Source organism: Schistocerca cancellata, chromosome 5, assembly GCF_023864275.1.
Source record: "Schistocerca cancellata isolate TAMUIC-IGC-003103 chromosome 5, iqSchCanc2.1, whole genome shotgun sequence".
Taxonomy (NCBI): Eukaryota; Metazoa; Arthropoda; class Insecta; order Orthoptera; family Acrididae; genus Schistocerca; species Schistocerca cancellata.
This window is the reverse complement of record NC_064630.1, coordinates 739756155-739768240: the sequence shown is the minus strand read 5'-3', so window position 1 is coordinate 739768240 and position 12086 is coordinate 739756155.

The window sequence follows — 12086 nt, the reverse complement described above, 5'->3', positions numbered from 1 at the left end:
TTACTCTATATTTTCCGCATAATTTTAGAACTAGTAGGGCCTACTCGACGGACGTCCAAGAAAATGTTTCGAATGCAGCTAAAATGACGCAGAGGTGTCATGTTTCTTCGCAAAGCACTTTTAGTGTGTTATTACATTCCGAATCGTACACCGACGCTCTTTCCGGGGCTTTCTTTCTGGAAGGACGCCTCGGTTAGTTGTGAGAACAGACGAGATGAACGTGAAGAACAAAAAGTGGACGTGTGTGTACACGTGTGGAGCGCTGCGCGCCGTTATCTGCGGGGTAGGCGCGCAGCGGTCGTTGGACTGTCCGCGTCCGTGCGTCCGTGTCCCAGGCGAGGCGCCAGATAGCCGCTATCGGGCGCGTGTTTTTCTGGCGTCCAGGCGCCGCTGCGCCTGCTGACACGGTAGCGTCCACAAACAGCGTGGAGCTCCGTCGGCCGCCGGCACACACACCCGTCCTGCTATAAGGGCCGGAAGTGAGAGCTCTGAACGTACCAACGTCGACGACCTCAAATGTGCTAAAGACTCTGGGGCGCAGGCCATCAACACTGTCAAGCAAGGTGAACCTCGCCGTAGAACTGCAACACCTACGAGTAGTGTTCCGAAGCAGTTTGTTCTCAGATCGATAAATCGAGCGGCCCGTCCAGTCAAAATCAACAACGACTGAGGAAGGGGCCGAGACTGACAAAGAGAAAGGGAAGCAAAGACTCACTCATCGACCCTATGGCCAAATCTCCGCGAAGATCGTTAGAGTTCTTTAGAAACATGGCGTCCGGCGAATATCAAATGGTTCAAATGGCCCTGAGCACTATGGGACAAGGTCTCAGGTCATCAGTCCCCTAGAACTTAGAACTACATAAACCTAACTAACCTGCCCGAGGCAGGATTCGAACCTACGACCGTAGCAGTAGCGCAGTTCCAGACTGAAGTGCCTAGAACAGCTCGGCCACCAGCGGCCGGCCCAGTGAATATCGGTGCGATCAAAAAACAGAAAAAGTTTTGGTTATAATGTTAAAGACGATCTACGTCTCTGAAAGCCAGGTGTGTACAGCATTCCATCAGAACGCGGCATCGTCCTAATTGGGCCAGACTGCTAGAACAGCCGAAGTGCAGTGTAATAAACAACACATCCGATCAAAACAACCGAGCAAATCAGCTTGCGTCGCACTGCCTCGACTGTAATCACGAAATAAAATAAGACGAGACGGTATCGTGGTGCAAACGCCATATTGGAAGTGCAGTGAAGTAGTCTATCGAAATGAAGGCGTCGGAGCCGGCCGAGGTTGCCGAGCGGTTCTAGGCGGTACAGTCAGGAGCCGCGTGACAGCTACGGTCGCAGGTTCGAATCCTGCCTCGGGCATGGGTGTGTGTGATGTCCTTAGGTTAGTTAGGTTTAAGTAGTTCTAAGTTCTAGGGGACTGATTACCTCAGAAGTCCCATAGTGCTCAGAGCCATCTGAAGGCGTTTGCATTCAAATAAAGCTCAAGGTTTGGGACTCAAAGCATTACGATCTTGGCGACTATCACATGCACCAGAGCTAGGAAATGATGAGATAATGTGTGTTTCATGGAGTAATTGTGCGGGCTCCAAAAATAAATGAGCATCAAAGGGCGTAGCGGACACCGGGAGTCGAACTCTGCTATAAATAATGACTGTACAATAACAATAGGCAACGGCCTTGCCGCAGTGGATACACCGGTTCCCGTGAGATCACCAAAGTTAAGCGCTGTCGGTCGTGGTCGGCAGGGTGACCATCCAGGCTGTCATGCACTGTTGCCATTTTTCTGGGTGCACTCAGCCTCGTGATGCCAATTGAGGAGCTACTCGACCGAATAGTAGCGGCTTGGGTCAAGAATACCATCATAACGACCGGGAGAGCGGTGTGCTGACCCCACACCCCTCCTATCCGCATCCTCCACGGAGGATGACGTGGCGGTCGGATGGTCCCCGTAGGCCTGAAGAAGGCGACTGTGTCGGTCCTCGAAATATCGCACACAAAAGGAAAACAACATCTCGGCTGTAGACCCGAAAGCACGTCATCGACCATGAACGTAACTTTTCTGTGGCTTTGACTTCGCCTATAGACCAGTGATTTTTTTCCAGTCTTGTCACTTAATCCCTGTTACCCTATACAGTGATAACATCACAGCAATGACAATGTAACTGTCCTCTTCTTCTCCATCAGCGTTGTCCCACAGTGCAGAGGGGTAGCTCCCTTGGCTCTCCCTCTCCACTTGACGTTTAGTCAGGGTGGAGGTCAACATACGCAGTATCTACCCGACCTTTCATCCGTCTCCCAAGAGGTTGTTCAATGATTTTCACCGAAAACACGCGTTTCACTATTGCCTCTTGATCTGCTCTAAGTACGCGTCCAAACCATCGTAGACGGCTTTCCCAAGTCTCCTCAACTATAGGTGCCACTCCGTACCGCCCTCATATTTCGTCATTGGTCCCTTGATCGTGAAGTCTCCGGCTCGATGTCCACCGAAGCATTTTGGTTTCCATTACATCAAACCGTTGCTCTGGTTCTTCCATTGTGGGGCAACATTCTTCAATATACAATGCAACTGGGCATAACAGTATATTTTCGATTTGCGTCGGTCCGGGATCTTCACATCACAATAGATATCCACCAGTCACTGTCCGACATTTAAGGGATGCATTGCTAACGGAGTTTGTGATTTCGGGTACGAGTGACCCATCGACGGCGGTTTTTGAGCCAAGGTACTTGAAGATATGTGTCTTTGGCAGATCTATTGTTTACGCCTGCTGACAGGTATTCAGTCCTGCTGATATTTTTCACGGGTTTGCAGCCAGATCATGTCGTCGTGCAGACACATTATTTCGGCGAACCAGCTGGCAGCCATCTTCAGGTGAGTTTATGCTCGTGCACTGCCTCGCCGGAGCATTCAGTCCACTTTACATTAAGGCGTAGCCCAGGTATTCACGGAGGTTTTTCCATGCTTTGACACGTTGTTGAGGGTCGTTGTCGTTTTCAGTAGCCAGTAGAGCATCAGCAGCATACAGGAGAGTCCTAAGCGTTAATTTCTGAAGAGCTCTGGTGACCGCGTCCATTATTATTATGAACAGAAGGGATCGGATCCTGATGGACATCCGCAGGAAAGGGAAGTTATGTAATGGCCCAGCAGCAAATAGTACTCGACGTTTGTGCAGCTGTGCCCAAATGAAACTGCCCTCACAGCAGCACGCTGGGATGCTACGTTCTCGTAGTACTTGTTTAGAGAATACAACTTATGGAAGATTTAATAATACATTCTTCCATCTGAAGCACTTACCGTGCTGGGTTAAGAAAATAGACACAAGAGACTCAGAGACGAAATGGTTCAAATGGCTCTGAGCACTATGGGACTTAACATCTGAGGTCATCAGCCCCCTAGAACCTAGAACTACTTAAACCTAACTAACCTAAGGACATTAACACACCCATGCCTGAAGCAGGATTCCAACATACGACCGTAGGGGTCGCGCGGTTCCAGACTGAAGCGCCTACAACCGCTCGGCCACATCGGCCGGCATTCAGAGACGAGCTGCACGTTTCGTCACTGTTTCGTTTCGTCACTGTTTCATTTCGTCAGCTACAGTCGCGGAGATGCTCAAACTAACTGCAGGGGAAGGCGATGTGCATCGAGTGCAGTCTCAGTCTTACTCGAAAAATTCGAAAGCTTACATTCCAGAAGGATTCGACACACGTATTAGTTCCTTGTGAACATTTGCGGCGATAAACACGAGGAATACTGTCCTTTCGTTAGCGAAAGTTTGTCAGTGTGCTTGTAGTTCCCAAAGAAGATCTGGGCAAAAGGGTCGAAACGCCGGATCAGAAGATTCGGCCAGAACGACGCGTTACCAGTACCCGGGAACATTTTATATCGTCATTAAAAACATTGTTGCTACTTCCATATCACTTGCAATTCACTTCGAAAGTCCCACCCCCCCTCTCCCCAATACATCATGCGCAATCATCTAGCTGTGCTGTTTCTTCCTTTTCGCTGAACAAGCGGTAATAACTCTGTATAAAATTCACACACGATTCAGAATAACAAGGGGATAAGAACAGCTGTTTCTTTCCTCAGGCGTTGAGAAGCAGGTCTACTTTTTGAATACGTTTCACAGTCTACTCCTGAACGTACTGTTAGTGTTGTCAGTTGGACTTCTGAACAATGTACAGTCAGTAACTTTACAGCCATATACCAGGGAACTGGTTGTGGGGCGGAGGCAGTCCCAGTAGGGGAAAGGAGGGATGTGGGGGGAGTAGGGGACACTTACCCCTCTGCCCTGGAATATGAAGTACAGAGGGTTTTTATTGATTAAAGAATTCTCATACACTTCTAGAAGTGATTTTTCGTTTTTCTGCTACACCCGTTTAGCATGTTGTAGCATTACGTGGCTGATCTCAATGAGACACTACTATGCCTTTAGGAACTGCAGTATAAATTGCGTTTGTTCGGCAATTTTAGAGTCTGGATCCTCCATTCTAGATTTTTGTTGACGCCAATGCTTACAATGAGGGAGGGGGGAGGAGGGAACTATGAAGCGTGTTTTTTAAGTAAGGTCCGTTTTGTTGTAGACACTAGTAGTTCGCCCGCACACCGCAACGAGCGCATGCTTCGTGTACCGGCATGCCTCGGGAACAACTGTGCTCAGTTTCAGCTCTGTAGCTAACCTGTGCGGTTCTGATCTGTGCTTTAAAAATATTTAAGACTATCAACTAGCCCGCCGCGTGTGAGGTTCGCTCAGTGATACGGTTTTTGTCAGCAAGGAACCTGTCTGCTGCAGAAATTCATCGACAGATTTGCGAAGTGTACGGTGATACTGTTATGAGTGAAGCAAAGTGTCTAAGTGAGTACGAGAATTCGAAGATGGTCGTGACAACGTTCGTGATGGGGGCCGTTCCGGTCGCCCTTCTTTGATTACATACGATTTGGTGGCTTCAGTTGAAGCGAGGATTCGTGAGAACAGGCGCTTCACAATAACAGGTCTCTCAAACGAATTTCCTGACGTGTCGAGATCAGTGCTTTACAACGTTGTTTCTGAACACCTAAAGTATAGGCAACTGTGCTCCCGTTGGGTCCTGAAACTCCTAACAGAGGACCACAAAACCAAAGATTTGAGTGTGTGATGAAGTTCTTGACTCGTTACCACGAAGAAGGTGATGGCTTCTTGAGTCAGATCTTAACTAGGCACGAAACATGGGTTTCGCATATCACGCTAGAATCGAAGCAACAGAGCTTGGAATGGAGACACACACACTCGCCTGTAAAGGTGAAGCCCAAACAGTCTCTGTCCCAGGGCAAAATCATAGTGTCGGTGTTTTGGGATAGGCACGGTGTTTTGTTGGTCGACTTCATACAACGAGGAACCATTATAAATGCAGAAGCATACTACCAAACCCTGAGAAAGCTACGCAGAGCGATTCAAAACAGAAGATGCGGCATGCTGACAAAGGGAATTGTCCTTCTCCATGACAATGCAAGACCTCACATTGCACGTCAGACCCGCGATTTGTTGGACAGTTTTGGCTGGGAGGTTTTAGACCACTCACCCTACAGTCCTGATCTTCCGCCGAGCGATTACCATCTGTTCCTCAACCTCAAACAACACCACAGTGGCAGCCGTTACCACGATGACGACGACGTGAAAACGGCAGTGAACTCTTGGTTATCGGAGCAGGCGGCAAGTTTTTATGAAGAGGTTCTTTTAAAATTGGGTGAGAGGTATGATACGTGTCTGAGCAAAGCTAACAACTATGTCGAAAAATAGAGTGAAGTAGTACTTTCTGTAAATAAATTTATCTTTTTGAAATAACCTGAACGGCCGGTGTGGCCGAGCGGTTCTAGGCGCTTCAGTCTGGAACCGCGCGATTGCTACGGTCGCAGGTTCGAATCCTGCCTCGGGCATTGATGTGTGTGATGTCCTTAGCTTATTTCTAAGTTCTATGGGACTGGTGACCTCAGATGTTAAGTCCCACAGTGCTCAGAGCCATTTGAGCCATTTTTAAATAACATTTCGTTGTGTACTTATGTTCAAATGGACCTTACTTAAAAAAAAAACACGCCTCGTACTTTTTTTGGACAGGGTTAGTTTATGTGTATACACAGTAAAGCCGCTGACTATCTCGACACGTGGGGCAGGACCGATGCGGACTACGGCGATTGCAGTTGGTCACACAGTGTTCTGGGAAGCAATCGACTCTACAAGTATTACAATAGGCCAATATATCGCGAAAATGTCAGCCACACGACCTGCCGATGTTAACACTGCGAAGCGACACGTAAACCGTCGTGCTATGTAAATCGTCAAGCGCCAATGTTCCATTGTGCACTGGTCCAGCTTTACAGCGATCCCAGAACCGTAGCACTCGCGACCGGAGTGTTGTATCGGCGCCCCGGCCGCGAGCAAACGCGTGAAATACTGCCTCCCCGCGTTCCCTCCCCCAGAGCGAGGGCAGCGGGCATTAGCATACAATGGCGGGCCCGCCAGCTGGCTACACGTAGCTCTGGCCCCGGGCCGCCTAAGTGCCGGCAGCGGACGCATTCCCCCGCGTGGCCTGCCATCCACGCACTCAATGGGACGCACGCCCATTGTTGCAACCGCTGCCCGGCTTGACTTGCGGAACACGATCCACAGTGTTCAGCCATCTTTACGATATCCATTACATATTTCCCACGTCTATTCTTGAACGCCATAGGCGATCGTTCTCCACGCTTATACGAGCCGCACTCCAAAAACGACGGCTCATTCCTTATATTAGGACATTGATACACTACTGGACAATAAAATTGGTACACCACGAAGATGACGTGCTACAGACGCGAAATTTAACCGACAGGAAGAGGATGCTGTGAGGTGCAAATGATTAGCTTTTCAGAGCATTCACAAAAGGTTGGGGCCGGTGGCGACACCTACAACGTGCTGACATGAGCAAAGTTTCCAACCGATTTCTCACACACAAACAGCAGCTCACCGGCGTTGCCCGGTGAAAAGTTGTTGTGATGCCTCGTGTAAGCAGGAGAAATGCGTACCATCACGATTCCGACTTTGATAAAGGTCGTATTGTAGCCTATCGCGATTGCGGTTTATCGTATCGCGACATTGCTGCTCGCGTTGGTCGAGATCCAATGACTGTTAGCAGAATATGGAATCGGTGGGTTCAGGAGGGTAATACGGAACGCCGTGCTGGATCTCAACGGCCTCGTATCACTAGCAGTCCCGATGACAGGTATCTTATCCGCATGGCTGTAACGGATCGTGCAGCCACGTCTCGATCCCTGAGTCAACAGATGGGGACGTTTGCAAGACAACAACCATCTGCACGAACAGTTCGACGACGTTTGCAGCAGCATGGACTATCAGCTCGGAGACCGTGGCTGCGGTTACCCATGATGCTGCATCACAGACAGGAGCGCCTGCGATGGTGTACTCAACGACGAATCCGCGTGCACGAATGACAAAACGTCATTTTTTCGGATGAATACAGGTTCTGTTTACTGCATCATGATGGTCGCATCGGTGTTTGGCGACATCGCGGTGAACGCACATTGGAAGCGTGTATTCGTCATCGACATACTGGTGTATCACCCGGCGTGATGGTATGGGGTGCCATTTGTTACACGTCTTGGTCACTTCTTGTTCGCACTGACGGCACTTTCAACAGTGGACGTTACATTTCAGATGTTTTACGACCCGTAGCTCTACATTCGATCCCTGCGAAACCCTACATTTCAGCAGGATAATGCACGACCGCATGTTGCAGGTCCTGTACGAGCCTTTCTGAATAGAGAAAATGTTCGACTGCTGCCCTGGCCTGCACATTGCGCAGATCTCTCACCAAGTGAAAACGTCTGGTCAATGTTGGCCGAGCAACTGGCTCGTCACAATACGCCAGTCACTACTCTTGATGAACTGTGGTGTCGTGTTGAAGCTGGATGGGCAGCTGTACCTGTACACGCCATCCAAGCTCTGTTTGACTCAATGCTCAGGCGTATCAGGATTGTTATTACGGCCAGACGTTGTTGTTCTGGGTACTGATTTATCAGGTTCTATGCACCCAAATTGCGTGGAAATGTTATCACGTGTCAGTTCTAGTATAATAAATTAGTCCAATGAATACCCGTTTATCATCTGCATTTCTTCTTGGCGGAGCAATTTTAATGGCCGGTAGTGTATGAAGTTGCACCAATGCAACGACGTCTGTTGATTATTTGGGAAGCCACAAAAGGAATTTTTTTGATTCAGCAGTCATTCGACAGTGGGTGAAAGCAGACAATGTTATCGTTGACTCTGAGGGGCACCTCTATCGACAGTGATCAATCGTACCACTTACGCAACGCTGGTTCTCTGGCAAATTCTGAACTGCCTTTTCCGTCACGGAGAACTGTCTTGCTGTTTCTTTCAACAATAATGCCCAAGCGCTGCTGTTCACGGGCGTTTGTGGGAAGTGCGGGCAATCGTCATTCACGTTTCAGGTGGAGCAGTCGTACGCAGTCGACTCGCACCAATAAATATGGTCTGCAGATGTCGACGAGATATGAGTTTGGAAGGTTCCTGTCCAATTGTAGGCCAACTGTCTGTGATTAGGCGGTTCAAGTGCGGAGGGTGAGCGTAACTTCATGCGCTATGTAATTATTTGAACAGTTACTAAAGTTCCGCCTTCTGGACCTGATGGGACAATCGGGCCGACCGACCGCCGCCTCTTCCTCTGCCAGTGGCCTGATTGGATGCTGTGTAGTGGGGCGTGGGTTCAGCATACCGCTCTCCCGGCCGTTGTCAGCTTAGCAGACCTTGGAGCCGCTACTTCCCACTCACGTAGCTGCTCATTTGGCCCCACAAGGCTGTGCGCACCCATTCCGGTCTTCCCGCCGAGGAAAACTCACTCACAGCAGAGGGAATCCAACGCTTGTCCTCCGCATAACAGCCACACACGATGAGTACAGAGGCAGACGAACAATTAGCAAGGCTACCGTGAACTGTCATATCATGTCAGTTTAATCTGGAAGAGCAATACAGCAATGGCAAACTTCAGTGTGAAAGTGCAACTAAATTTAACTGCTAATATGGACATAGCTGATTCTAGCGATTATTACGAAGTGTATTGGAAACCCAATAAGCGAAGTACATGCAATGAATTGTTATGCTTTCAAAGCAACATTTTTCGTTTGAAAATCGAAAGACTATAACATTCTTAATGAAAAAGAGACTTGTTTTCAATTTTAGGCAACATGGTCAGATTTCGTAAGAAACGTGTTCTCCCCATTACCGGTAATCATTACTTACCCGTGTCTGATCATAGCAAGGAATACTCCTTCAGTTATGAATCAGAAGAATACAGCAGAACTGGTATTATAATTTTTTTGCTCCTGACAGTTGTGAATTGTGTGTAGTAATTATGCATGTGTATGCAAAATGATCTGCAACTGCTCAAATTCGTCAGGAGTTGTGCCAAGTTTATGAGCCAAGTGTAATACGTGAAGCAGACGTAAGGCAGTAGTGTCATGGGTAGAAAAGTGGTCGTACAGATAACATGATGAAGAGTGGAATGGTAGGACCCACAACCAGATGAGTGAAATCGGAAAACAAGCTCACCAAAAACTGCGATCAGATCGGCAATTGATGATGATCGATGAGGATGTACTTCGTGCTGTGTTTTCCTAATTGTGTATTATTAATATGTTTTTCGCTTACATGCATTTAAATTATACCTTTCTTGTTATCTCTGCGGAAGACGAATTCTCTGTCATATACCAGTACCTTATTAAATGGAATACAAATAAGTTAGTAGCAACAATAATCATTTTCTTTGCGTTGTATCTGTTGGAGGTTAAAACTATGGTTGTACCAAGGTTTTTAACTTTGTGTCGAAGCAAAAATAGTCATTAAGATCTATTACCGGCCTGTAGTTGATACTTGCATTGAGATGCTGGTCAACGCATTTCTGCACTGACAACGTTTTGATTTGGCATGCATATGTATGAATAGACACTTGATTTGGCATGTGTATGTATGAATAGACACTTAGCACACATAAATTGATTGATGTGTGCATCAAGAGGCAATATCTACATTCAAAGTGTCAACCATAACTGTTATAACCAGGCTGACAAACGAACAACCGTATCTGTCATAATCAGGCTGACAAATGAACTATGTATGACATCTGTATGCTAGTATCACTCGAAAATGGATTAGAAACTAAAACAGGTCTTTAGTGGACGTTAAAAAAATTTTAAATTTGGCGTAATGTTTACATTACTATCTGAACAATGGTTTTAGCCTTCAACTAATAATACTAATAACCCTTTAGCAGCAATGGTAAGATATACAGGTGATTCAGCTGCTCCCATTTATGGGTTTATGATAACCACAGTGCCTTCAAAATACCGTGTGCGATGTGCCAGCGTAAAATGGCGCCAGCACATCATGCGGCATAGAGGTTACAAGAAGATCGACAGAGGCCAAAAACAGACTCGCAGGAAACGCGCCGCCAACGCCCTCTTGGCCGCCAGTATGTAGACAGCTGCAGCGGACCGGAGCAGTCAGTCCGAGCCTGTCGCACTGAGTGAGCCCCAGCGTGCCACCAAATCGCAGCCGCCATCACAGCCGCCAGCTCTGAGGCACGCAGCACACGGCAACCAGAACAGTGTTCATAGCGGACTTTGTACTTCAACAGCATTGAGGCTAAAGTGGACTGGAACAGAGAGCTTGTGCCACAGCACATTGAAGCTAAACTTCGGACACCAAACAACATTCTCTCCTTGCACCTCCTGTACCACTCTGCAGAGACTACAAGGTGACATAAAAGATGGGTAACGAGAATTCAACATGCGAGATTTTCATATTCTCTCGCTCGCTTCGTGCAGACTATTAGTTCTACATAATAAATGAACACCACAGTTTTATAGGAAATTTATTGTAGTTAAATTTTGTGCTGCAATACGTTTTCGCCAGAGCCCACGGGTCTCGAGTTATTCAAGAAAAAAGCGTTTGAAGGTCACTTATGTACGTTTTTCTTGAGTAATTCTTGAAGAATTCGAAAACTATGGCCTCTAGCGAAAACGTATCCCAGTACAAAATTTAACTACATTAAATATCGTACAGAAAAATCCTGTTCATATTTTCTGTACTAAAAGTTTACGCTTAACGAAGGAGAGAATGTAAAAATCTTGTGCGTAGTACGAGGTTGACTCAAATGAAAACCTTAAATTTGTAATAACAAATCGAAATTTCGCGCCGTTATCCTGTAAGTTGGTAAGCGTGCTACAAACAGCGTGTAAAATGCCCTGTAGGTGGCAGCATAGTGCAGATGCACAGATACTGTTGCAATATCAATATAAAGATGGCTGCCCCACTTGCGACTTGCACCAGGGAAGAACAGCGTTCTGTTATTCGGTTTTTGCGTAGTGAAGGTGTGACACCCATTGAAATTCATCTACGAATGAAGGTTCAGTACGGTGATGCATGTTTGTCACAGCAGCATGTCTACGGATGGAATAGGAAGTTCGCAGTTTGTGTGACTTCAGTGGAAGACGGTCCTCGTCCAGGTCAGGCACAACGAGTTGTGACTCCGCAGAACATTGCAGCAATTGAAGCCATAGCGAAGGAAAACCAGCGAGTGACACTGAGTGACATTGCAGCATGTTTACAGATTAGTCATGGGCCAGTACACCACATTGTGCATGATGTGCTCCAGTTTCACAAAGTGTCTGCAAGATGGGTGCCACGGCAGCTGACTCCTGAAATGAGAGAACGACGTGTTGATGCTTGTGAAGAACTTCTTCGGTGCTTTGAACGAGAAGGTGATGGCTTCCTTGCAGGAATCGTTACTGGGGACAAAATCTAGGTTCACTTCCACCAACCGCAAACGAAGAGAACGAGCAAGGAATGGCGCCAGTCCTCATCACCAGAACCAAAGAAGTTTCGAACAGAACCATCATCAGGGAATGTTATGCTGACTCTCTTTTGGGATGAAAAAGGCATCATTTTGGAGAATTACTTGTCTAGAGGGACCACTGTCACCAGTGCATCATACACAGATCTCCTAAAATATCATCTGCGGCCTGCAATCAAAT